General features: G+C 46.8%; 1 pseudogene; it reads right to left on the bottom strand.

Annotated features, from left to right (window-relative positions):
* Window positions 1-656: 656 nt before the first annotated feature.
* LOC103219136 (keratin, type II cytoskeletal 8 pseudogene) overlaps window positions 657-11,300 on the bottom strand; it is an 80,039-nt pseudogene continuing 69,395 nt past the window's right edge.

The following is an 11,300-nucleotide window of genomic DNA, read 5'->3' as shown; positions in this document are numbered from 1 at the left end:
ACCACCACAGTGCTGTGTGTTGAGCCCAAACATGTATAGATTTCAACCTCCTTGAAACTCCTCTTACTTAATAATCATTGCACGAAATGTCCAGTGAACTGTGAAGATGTGTGAAACATGCGGGGAGGGGGGTTAATAGCAGGGAGGGGGTCACAGCCTGTACCCACCCTCTTCAAAGCACCGTCTGCACCAGCAGCAGCAGCAGCATCCCCTGGGATGTTTGAAATGCAGAACCCCAGGCCCCCAGCCATACAGAACCAGAGCCTGCATTTTGACAAGGCCCCCAGGTGACTTGCAGGCACAGCACACTAACATTATATGACTCATAGAGATAAAGAACGTTATTTAATATTTTTTTCTGACTATAACAGCGGTAAAAACTCATACTAGAAAATTTGGAAAGCATCCCCTCATCCCCATTCGGATCCTTGAGGGAAGAGGAAGGCAGCTTGCATGTGGGCATAAGCAATCAGGCTCTTACACTTCGTGATTACAAAGCCTCTCCCAGGTCTTTCTGTAATTAAGAGAGCAGTTACGTTAAGTCCAATATGACTGGCCTGGGGTAAGGGTCTCCTGTACCCTGTGCTCCCCTGGACAGCGGCTTCCCTCCCGGGCTCTGGGGCAGCCAGGAGAGGCAGGCTGGGAGGGGCTGCCGCAGCTGTTCACTTGGGCAGGATGTCAGAGGACTGGGACTCCGGCTTCCCATCACTGTTCTCAATCTTCCTCACAACCACGGCCCCGGTGGAGCTGGTGCGGCTGAAGCAGCTGGAACCCGCGCCAGAGCCAAAGCTGGAGCCCAGGCCGTAGCTGAGGCCGGAGCTTGTGAGGCCGCCATAGGCCGTGCTCAGCCCACCAGCATAGCCACTGGCGCTCTTCATATGGATACTCACGTTCTGTATCCCAGACTCCAGCCGTCTCTCCTCGCCCTCCAGCAGCTTCCTGTAGGTGGCGATCTCTACGTCCAGGGCCAGCTTGACATTCGTTAGCTCCTGGTACTCATGCACCTGCAGCGCCACATCCTGCTTAGCCCGCTGCAGGGCGGCCTCCAGCTCGGACAACTTGGCGTTGGCATCCTTAAGGGCGCTGCTCGGCATCTGCGATGGTGGCCTCCAGGAAAGCCCTCTGGCCTTTTTGAGGCCCTCAATCTCAGCCTGGAGCTGGCTGATGTTCCGGTTCATCTCGGAGATCTCAGTCTTCCTGCGCCGCAGGTCATCCCCGTGCTTCCCAGCCAGGGTCTGCAGCTCCTCATACTTGATCTGGTACATGCTCTCAGTCTCAGCCCAGCTGCGGTTGGCAATCTCCTCGTACTGCGCCTTGACCTCAGCGATGATGCTGTCCACGTCCAGAGAGCCGCTGTTGTCCATGGACAGCACCACAGACACGTTGGAGATCTGGGACTGCAGCTCCCGGATCTCCTCTTCATACAGCTGCCTGAGGAAGTTGATCTCGTCAGTCAGCCCTTCCAGGAGAGACTCACCTGTACCTTGTTCATGTAAGCTTCATCAACCTCCTTCTTGATGAGGACAAATTCATTCTCCATCTCTGTATGCTTACTGATACCATCCTCCTACTTGTTCTTGAAGTCCTCCACCAGCCCCTGCATGTTGCCAAGCTCTGCCTCCAGCTTCAACTCCTCCTGGCCCAGAGTCTCTAGCTGCTGCCTAAGGTTGTTGACATAGCTCTCGAACTTGTTGTCCATGTTGCTCTGAGTCATCTTCTGCTGCTGCAGGAGGCTCCACTTGGCCTCCAGCATCTTGTTCTGCTGCTCCAGGAACCTTACCCTCTAGATGAAGGAGGCAAACTTGTTGTTGAGGGTCTTGATCTGCTCCTTCTCCTCAGTGCACATGGCCTGAATGTTGGGGTCCACCTCCTGGTTAAGAAGGCTCAGCAGGCTCTGGCTGACTATGACAGCAGTGATGCCTCTCATGCCACTGGCCCCACCATAGCCTCCACCCAGGCCACCCCGAAGGTTGCTGCTGCCCACTCAGGAGAAACTCAAGGAGCTGAGATGGACACCACGCCCACTCATGTAAGAGTGGCTGCTGAAGGCCGGGGGGCCAGAGGTAGACACCTTGTAGGATTTCTGGGTCACTCTGATGGACGTGGTGGAGGCAGAAGTCGAGGCAGGTGGACTGAGCCAGGTGGAGATTCCAGAAGGAGTGGAGATGGGGCTTTTTTTATGAGGTGGGGTCTCACTATGTTACCCAGGCTGGTCTTGAACTCTGGGTCTCAAGCAATCCTCCACCTTGGCCTTCCAAAATGCTGGGTTTACAGGTGTGAGCCACCATGCCTGGCCTAGATTTTGCATCTGGTTCCTTTGCTCAACATTGTCTGTAAGATTCATCCGTGATGTTTTTCTTGTAGCAATAATTCATTTTCATTGCTGTATATTATTCCATTGTGTGAATACACACAACTTTCCTTTTGTGTTTTGTTCAGTGTTTCTAGCTCTTAGCAGGAGCATTAGGCTACTACAGCCTGCTCAACCACAGCCAGAAGCAGAAGTCCACTTATTTATTTTTGTTAAATTCTAAGAAGTAGAATTCCTGGGCATAAAGAAACAAATATTTTTTAGGCCATTGATGCACACCGTTCATTGTTTTCCATAAAAGCTGTGACAATTTACACTCAAGAAAAATCATGAAGTTCTTCTGAGGGATGAGCATCAAGAGTCATCCTAATAATAACAAAAAGTTTTAAATCTTACTAATAGTATTTAATATTGTCAATCTTGTATTAAAGCTGTTTCATATATAAATTATAAATATTAAAATGCTGGTATCATATTTAATAAAGGTTTTTGTGCCAATTTATTACTTAATTCTCACAAAACTCTGAGAGGTAAATGTTATTGCTGTCTCATTTTAAAGATGAAGGAACTATGGCTCAGAAAAACTGAAGTGTCCCATCTATGTTACCTGGCTAACAGCCAACATAGTCTTCCTTACCCATGCCAGGCTACACCTTGCCTAAATTGCTGAAGAAGCATCCCATATTCTTCAGGGTAAAATAGGTACCAGGGAGAAGGACATGTCACCCTTTTGTATGGAAATGAGCATCCTTCAAAGCCCAGTTCAAATGACAACCCCTTTCCCAAGGGACTCTTCCCTCCCTACCCACCCTATTGGAAGTAACACAACCACAGCTTTCTTCTGGAAGCCACACCCCTATACTAGAAAGGGGCCCTTGCTGATCCTGGAATGTCACCACTGAGATCATTTGTTCCAGGGATTACAAACAGGGAGCACACACCAGTGAGGCTCCCCGCTTCCTTGCCAATGGCAGACATAACAAATCAATCACCATCTAGCCGCAGTCTCCCACACTGAGTCCATCTGAGATCATCTCACCCTCAACTGCCACGCTGGCTTTGTCTCTGTTCCTTGTGCATGCCAAGTTCCATCCCACCTTGTGATGCACACATTGGCTGCAGCCAGATTTCCTCATGACTGAGTTGTTCTTGTCCTCTCAAGTCTCAGCTCAAATATCACCTCCTGCTGATCCCCACAAATCTAAGGTAGCATCACCTTCCCTGAGTTGTCTTCTGTTATGATCATTTTTAAATTTAATTTATTTAGCTGTCTGTTTTTATGGTTGTTGTATCCTGAGAACTGAGCCTCTTCTAAGTTGTTCACCTATTCCCCAGTGCCTGGAAGAGTCCCTGGTACTCAGCAGTTGCTCAATTAGTAGTTGCTGAATGAGTGAGTCAATCAAGATGCAATTTTCTGCTGAGTTCAGGTATGACCTGAAAAGCCTTCCCATCACAGTGTTACAGCCATTCGCTACCAGGAATCAGAAGTAAAATGTGGGATAAAATCTTTTTGCCATGCCTAACTTCCTTAATTCCACATTTTACAGATGGGAAAACGGAGGCCCAGAATAAGAGACATGCCTTTCCCAAAACTACAGAATGAGGGAGGGATGGAGCTAGGACTGACACCAGCTCTTCCCACACCCCCATCCTCCCTGCTCCTCCCCAGCACAGGGAAGCGCCTGAAGAGCTGTCGTAATGGCTCAGTCACAAAGCAGAGGATCCTGGCCTCCGAGCTCCGGAGCTTGCCTATGAATTACGCACCTAATTACCAGCTGCCTTTTTTTTTTCTATTCTGTGGGTAAAAGTCTGATCACATAGAAGATTCTCTCTGTGTTTCCGTGGATACCAAGCAATCTAATTTCAAACTCCCTTGCAAATGGCAAGTGAGTGAACTTAATTTTAATAAAAACAAGGAAAATCATACGTGTGAGCTTAATAAAATCTAATTTGGGCAATTTAGAGCTCAGAAAATAAAGCCTTTATATAAAAACTAGCAATTAGCTTTATGAAACAATACAGTGATCCTTGGCATAGGGGAGAGTTGGGAGCTGGAGGACTCTGAGGATAAGGAAATGTGGCAATAATACAAGAAAGCTAAAGGGGCAGGGAGCCTGGTTCCTGGGGTCAGAGGGTTCAAGGTCAAGTACACAATGACCACTTCTTAGATCTGTGACCTTGGGAGAGTCGCTTTTCCTCTCTAGACCCTATTGTCTAAACCCTAGTGTCCTTGTTTATAAAATGAGGTTAATAAAACCTCCTTGACCTAGTAGAATGGTTGTACAGACAATAAGAAAACAAATAGACAAGAGCTTTGTAAAAGTGTCCAGCAATTATTATCTCATCATTTGTCCCATTTAACATTCTTCCCAGCAAAGAGAGAAGAGAAGGCTAGTGGAGACTATCACCTGGATCGGGGATGTAGGAATGGAGTGGTGTTACTGGAGAGGGGTCCTGATCCAGACCCCAACAGAGGGTTCTTGGACCTCACACAAGAAAAAATTGGGGGCAAGTTTAAAAAGTAAAGTGAAAGCAAGTTTTAAAAAAGTAAAGGAATAAAAGAATGGCTACTCCATAGGCAGAGCAGCGGTGTGGGCTGTTCGATTGATTATACTTATCGTTATTTCTTGATTATATGCTAAATAAGGGGTGGGTTATTCATGAGTTTTCCAGGAAAGGTGTGGGCGATTCCCGGATCTGAGGGTTCTTCCCCTTTTAGACCATATAGGGTAACTTCCTGACATTTGTGAACTGTCATGGCACTGGTAGGAGTGTCTTTTAGCATGCTAATACATTGTAATTAGTGTATAATGAGGAGTGAGGATGACCAGAGGTCACTTTCATCGCCATCTTGGTTTTGGTGGGTTTTGGCCAGCTTCTTTACCTCAACCTATTTTATCAGCAAGGTCTTGTGACCTGTATCTTCTGCTGACCTTCTATCTCATCTTGTGACTAAGAATGCCTAACCTCCTGGGAATGCAGCCCAGCAGGTCTCAGCCTTATTTTACCCAGTCCCTGTTCAAGATGGAGTTGCTCTGGTTCAAGATGGAGTTGCTCTGGTTCAAGATGGAGTTGCTCTGGTTCAAATGTCTCTGACAGTGGGGGTAGAGGGCAGGTATGCAACCTTCCACGTTCACCTTGCATTTAGATGTCGCAGACCTATGGCACACTGCCAGAGGTGACTCCCAGCAGTGGTTTACAGGACCCAGAAGCAAATCTCCAAGTCAGAGTGAGCCTGGGGGAAGACCTGAGGCTCTTGACATGTAATCGCTACAGCCCAGCACATCTGCACCGCTGACAGGTCCCCTTTACATAGAGATCTCCACAGGCAGGTTGTATTATTCCCATTCTACAGAGGAGGAAAATGAACCACTGGGAGGTGCAGCAGCTAAACTCAGGTCACACAACTAGTTGACCCAGCCAAGACTCAAGCCAGGTTTCCTGACTCCATCCTCCAGCCCGCTTACCAGCACCTCCCGTGGTTACAAAAGCAAGTGACTGAGGCTGAGAACCTGCTATATCTGTTGTGTCGCTTCTTCCCTAAGGGCATGTGCAGGTTCTATCAGAGCTGCTAGGAGCCACATCCGCAAAGAGCATGGTCTTCATCACACATCATTCCAGAAGCAGTGGCTTTTCCACTCCAGGCAGAAAGCAATTTTTTCCTAGTGCCTTCCCAGAAGCAAAGTGGGTAATTAATTGCACTGAATAACGCATTAAATGTACTAATAATTGGGTAGTCACAGCAAAATGATTACTTTGAAGAAATATTACCAATTCCCTGTTGTACTTAACATTTCTCCTTATTTATCATTACCATTTTAATCAATAATAGTCACAATACTAATAAATCCATCTTAATTTTAATTGTTTTCAATTTGATGTACCAGTACTTGAGTATTCTGAGCATACTTCATTATTTATAATAATTTAAGATCACTTAAAGGCAAATTACGTAGTTTGTACTTTCAAGTAGGTAGGTAATTATGACAAAGTTTCTCTAGATTCAACATTTCCATGCACTGAGCAGTGTGAGGTGTCAGGTGTCTGCCCTTTTCTGTTAGGCTCAAGGGTCAGGGATGGAGAGGATAAAGGAAGATTCTCAAAGCCTCCACTTGAATTAGCATATTCTGGCCTTTTAAAAGAGGCTTGGGTCCCTGAAAATATGATTAATAGCTCAATGGCTTTGCCTTTACTTATGTTGTCTAGCCATAAATGCAGTATTCATCCATTCATTCACCAATGCCCAGGGCCAAATACTGCACTAACACCAGAGACAGGGAGACAGAGCGAGAAACTTAGAAAGTGTGAGAAAGGCTGACTGTAGTCAACAACCAGAAAAGGTAAATAACATGTAACTGAAGGAATCAAGGAGTACTTCTGGGAGGCAGAGGCATTTTCCTTGGTCTGGAAGGGTGGGTAACATTTGTTAGGGAAGTGAGGGAGGGAATGGACTCCAGCTTTGGCAGAAAGTCAGTTAGGAGGATCTGGCAGAATGGGGGCTTTTCAAGGCAACAGTGGAGATAACGAGAGAGAAAGTTCAGAAGGAAGAACCACAGCCTGTGTAAAATTGACCCTCGGATGTGGCTTAGAGTGGATGATTGCGAGTTAGTGATGCCAGAATGGAGAAAGAGGGAAGCCAGGAGGAAGAAGCCAGGTGGAAGAGAAAAGATGGGTTTCTTAGCAAATCACTAAGCTCTGAGGGCCATAGAGTAGCCAGGGGAGAAATCTAGCAGGTAAAGTGGGGAAGCTGGCTAAAGCCCAGAGGAGTAGACAGCACTGGAGAGAGGGTCTGGAAACCCTCTGGTAGAGAGTCCCATGGGAGAGAAGGGTGACAGTCACAGCTCCAACCTCTGTGGCCTTCACTTCACAGGTACGTACTAAACTGGCCACAGCCTCACAGTCTTCAAGCCCCCTTGGAAGGCCCAGCCAAGAAAATTTCTTCTCCCCTTCTCTGTCCAGGGCCAGCATAAAGGGCATATCTTTTTGAATCAAATTGTACTGAATTGAAATTGCACAACTGTGTTGTCAATGGCCCTGTTTTGTGAGGACATACTGCTGCCTGAAGGGGAGGGTGCAGGAGTTAACAAGACTCAGAGAAGTCATGCTGATAATGTGGAGATTAACAGCAATGGGTGGGTCTATGTCTCCACTCTGCATGGCTGGGGTATCAAGGTCCTGGCACCAGCAATTATTTGCTAGGGTGTTGCAACTGGTGCTAATGATTTCTAGAAACCTAGAAGTTATAGGAGAGGAATTTAATGGGAAAGAGGCTCCACCTCCTGGTAATACTCAAAACCAACATTTCTTCAGCGCTTTACAGTTTATAAGCTTCTGTCAGCTTTTAAAATCTCATTTAACTGTCTATCTAGATCTGGGTGGTGGTTAGCAGCTGCACATGTATGTAAAAAATAATCATTGAGCTTATAGTTAAGATTCATGCCCTTGAGTCTATGTTAGTTATACTGCCATTTAAATTGTGTAAATAAATATATGGATAAATAAATAACCTCTCATTTAATTCTTCTAACCATCCTATGAAGTTAGCAACTTTGTTATCCACAAGTGAAGAAACCTGAAGCTGAATGATTAACCCTGGATCCTGGGCTGATGAGTGAAATGACTAAGAAGCCAGAATGGGCTGGCATGGATTCCTCTGGTGCAATTTGAATAACAGGGATTATAACATCAACAGGGCTTGGAAGGACTGAAGAGGGAGCAATCATGGAGCCAAAGGGCCCTTTGAGGTCTTTGGGGATGAGATCTGCCGTCTCCATCTGGCCCTTCCTTTCGCTGGGACACAGGTTTGACTTGGGAAGATATCTTTCTAAGTGCACATTTTCAATTGAACCACAACTCAGGGACAGGGAAAGTTCCAGGAGTCTGCATCTCAGGAGTCCTCCAAGTTATTCCCCATCAGTCCCTCAAAGTCCCCTTGGAAATTTGCCCAAAATAAATAATACAAAGTAAAACCATCCTGGCATTGTCAACAGGTTAGACATCATACCTTCTTGTTCTTTCAAAAAGGAGCTGCTAACAAGCACCAGAAGCTACCTGGCCCTTGGACCTCTGGAAGGGAATAGGAAGCCTGTCCTCCTTTCCGCCTGTGGGAAACAGACTTCTAAAACAAACTAACAAAACGAAGACAATAGCACGTGACAAGCAGAAGAATGTGCAAAGTGGGAATCCCAAGCAGAATGTAACCAGCTCAGCTGGGAGTGTCCAAGGAAGGCTTCACACACACATAAAAGGGGTGTGACTCGATGTATGCTTCTAAGCATAAACAAAAGTTTGGTGAGCAGAAAAGAGGAATATGTATTCCAGGCACCAGAAACAGCATAAGCAAATACCCAGAGGCAAAAGCATTTCAGATGAGGTTGGGGAGAAATCATGGGTAGTCAGAAGGGCCCAGGTATCTGGTTCCTTTCTTTACATACGAGAACTCCATTAAGGATACCCTTGTACCTCACCGATTAGACAAGAGTTGCAGTAGAAGTACCTCTGGTCTCAGTGGACCTTTACAAAGCTTTGCGATTCAAATGTGGCAGGCTTCTGTTCTTGTCCTTATGTCCATGAACTCTAAAGGACTCAGAAATTCTTAAGTTCAACACCACAAAATGTTAACGATTTAGCTTTCTCTTGGTTAATCCAGTCTGCATCCTCCCCATATGCCTCTGCTTAGCAAAGCCCATCCTTAGGAACCTGACCTCCTCCAGGTTTCCAGCCCATTCTCAACTTAAAAGGAGGCAGAGTTTGGATATAGTATTTTCCCTGTGCCAAATAGCATAGTAAATTCATGCTTGACAAATTTGTGTGCAACACGCATTTGAAGAATCTTCCAGAATCATGTTCTGGAAATAAGAGACTGCCAATAGCCAGGCCCTGATTTGCCACGCCCTGAAGTGGAGCTTTCTAGTAGAGTCATTCATGCAGTTTCTGGTCCTACCTTTGATATTCGGGAAGTTTTTTCTCTGGTACCTGAGAAAATTAAACCACTCCATTTCTCTCCAAGTTTCCAGCATCAAGATGGGATTGAATCTCTGTCAGGTATCAGCTTTCAATGTGATGAATGGGCTCTTCACTTCTGCCTTCACGTCTGGAAGGTCCAGATCCCCAACTGGGATCACTGATCCACCTGGGGAAACGGCATTTGACAGACCCGCAGCTTCCTGGGGCCACTGGGGATCAGGTTGTAGACAGGGCTCGGGACAGGAAAAAAAAATTAACATCTTTTTGCTCAATCTAGATGTCATTTGAAACAATACTCTTCAAGCTCTCTACCCTGGGGATTTATTAAGTTATCCGCAAGCAACTCTGAAATAAACCACACTCGTGGTTTTATGTTCTTTCCCTGTCCCACCCCAACCCAGACTTCTCCCCCACTCAACCTGATACATTCCAGGTAGGAAAGAGGGAGGACAGGACCTGTGGTCTGAAGATCAGAGTTCAAATCTCCTCTCAACCAAGTTTATTATTATGTGGTTTCAGGCAAAACTCTCTGAAGAGCCTGTTTTCTCACCTGCAAAATGAATGTGAAAGCACTTCCCAGGGTTGATTGATTGATTGATTCATGTATTATTCCTCTAATTCACTGTATGCTTCTGTGCCAGACCCAGTTCTAGAGGCTGGGAGTACAGAGATGACTCTCACCTGTCCCTGCTCTCTGGAGGTCAGATAAGAGAATGAATGCAGCCATTGCTTTGTAAATCACACGACACCACGCATCTTAATTATCCGCCCTACTACAGTGGTCTGACACTCAAAATGCTTGTAATAGGAAATCACAGTGATTAAGAGTGAAGGCTTTGGCACAAGACTTGGGTCACTTACTAGCCCTGTGACTAGCATAAAATCCTTAAGCTCTCTAGCCTTGGTTTTTTCATCTACAAAATGGGAATAATAACAGTTCTTTCTTCAGAGGGCGGTTTGAAGGAGCACATGGAACAACGCACCTGAAATCATTTAGAGAACTGGCTGGCACAACTGTTAGCTATCATTGTCATACTCATTCTCATTAGGATGATAATGATGTTCATTATTTTAAGAGCAGACAATCGAGCACAGCAGTCCAAAACCACTTTCCTCGCCCCCGGAAGGAGATGAGAGTGAACGAGCTGCTGCATTGAGGCGCGCCTGGGGTGCCACGTGGTGACATGGGTTTCTCCTGTTTATCCCTCGAGGCTTCCTTTCAGCGTCTTCTTCCCCAGCAGCTGCTCTGTCAACAGTCCATATGCTGCCTCGGCTACGGAGCAGCTTTCAAGAGGGGGCTGCCAACCCCGTAGGAGAACTTTGAAGACAAGTTCAGGGGCACGCGTGCTGGGGCGGCAGTCACCCAGCCCCCGTGAGCCTTGGGCCCTCCCCTCCAGCCCGGCCTCCCCGCGCCCCTTCTGGTGGCGGAAGTGGAAGGGAGGGGGGCGCAGGCAGCCGGGCCTGGTTCCGGAGAGGGTGTGCGCGTGGCAAGGAGGCCAGCTGGAGGAACAGGAGGGGACAGATGCCATGGGGGCCCGGATTTGTTCCTGCAGGAAGAGTGCAAGGAGCTAATTGTTTAATTACCCAGAAGCGGCTTCTCCGTGGCCCTGCCACGCCGTGTGGAAAGAACTCCAGTTTGTGCCTGTCAAACAGTCGGTGGGCGGCTCTGGGAAGGAAAGGGAAAGCGGTCCTGAGTCTGGATTTCTTCCAGCCTTGTGCTGCAGAGTCACTTCTAGCTCTGGACCCTGAAGCCTTACAAATACTGCTTTGAAAAATTCAAGCATAGGCGCTACATCCCTTCAGCTTAGCTGGCTGTTGGAGAAAATTATACCCGGTGCTTTTCTCTCCCCCCACATCACCCTCAACATAAACACACACACACACCCCTTATACCCTGCCATTGGTCATTTCCTAGTTTCCAATCCATTATTTAAAATATGGAAGTCCTTGGGTCCTGGCTTGGTTCTTTCCTACGCGGGTTCCCAGCATTTTCCTACTGTCAGGACTTTGCTGTGCTGGGCAC

The sequence above is a fragment of the Chlorocebus sabaeus genome, chromosome 12 (assembly GCF_047675955.1).
Source record: "Chlorocebus sabaeus isolate Y175 chromosome 12, mChlSab1.0.hap1, whole genome shotgun sequence".
Lineage (NCBI taxonomy): Eukaryota > Metazoa > Chordata > Mammalia > Primates > Cercopithecidae > Chlorocebus > Chlorocebus sabaeus.
Note: the sequence above shows the minus strand (reverse complement) of the source record. Positions and strands in the feature narration are given on the sequence as shown.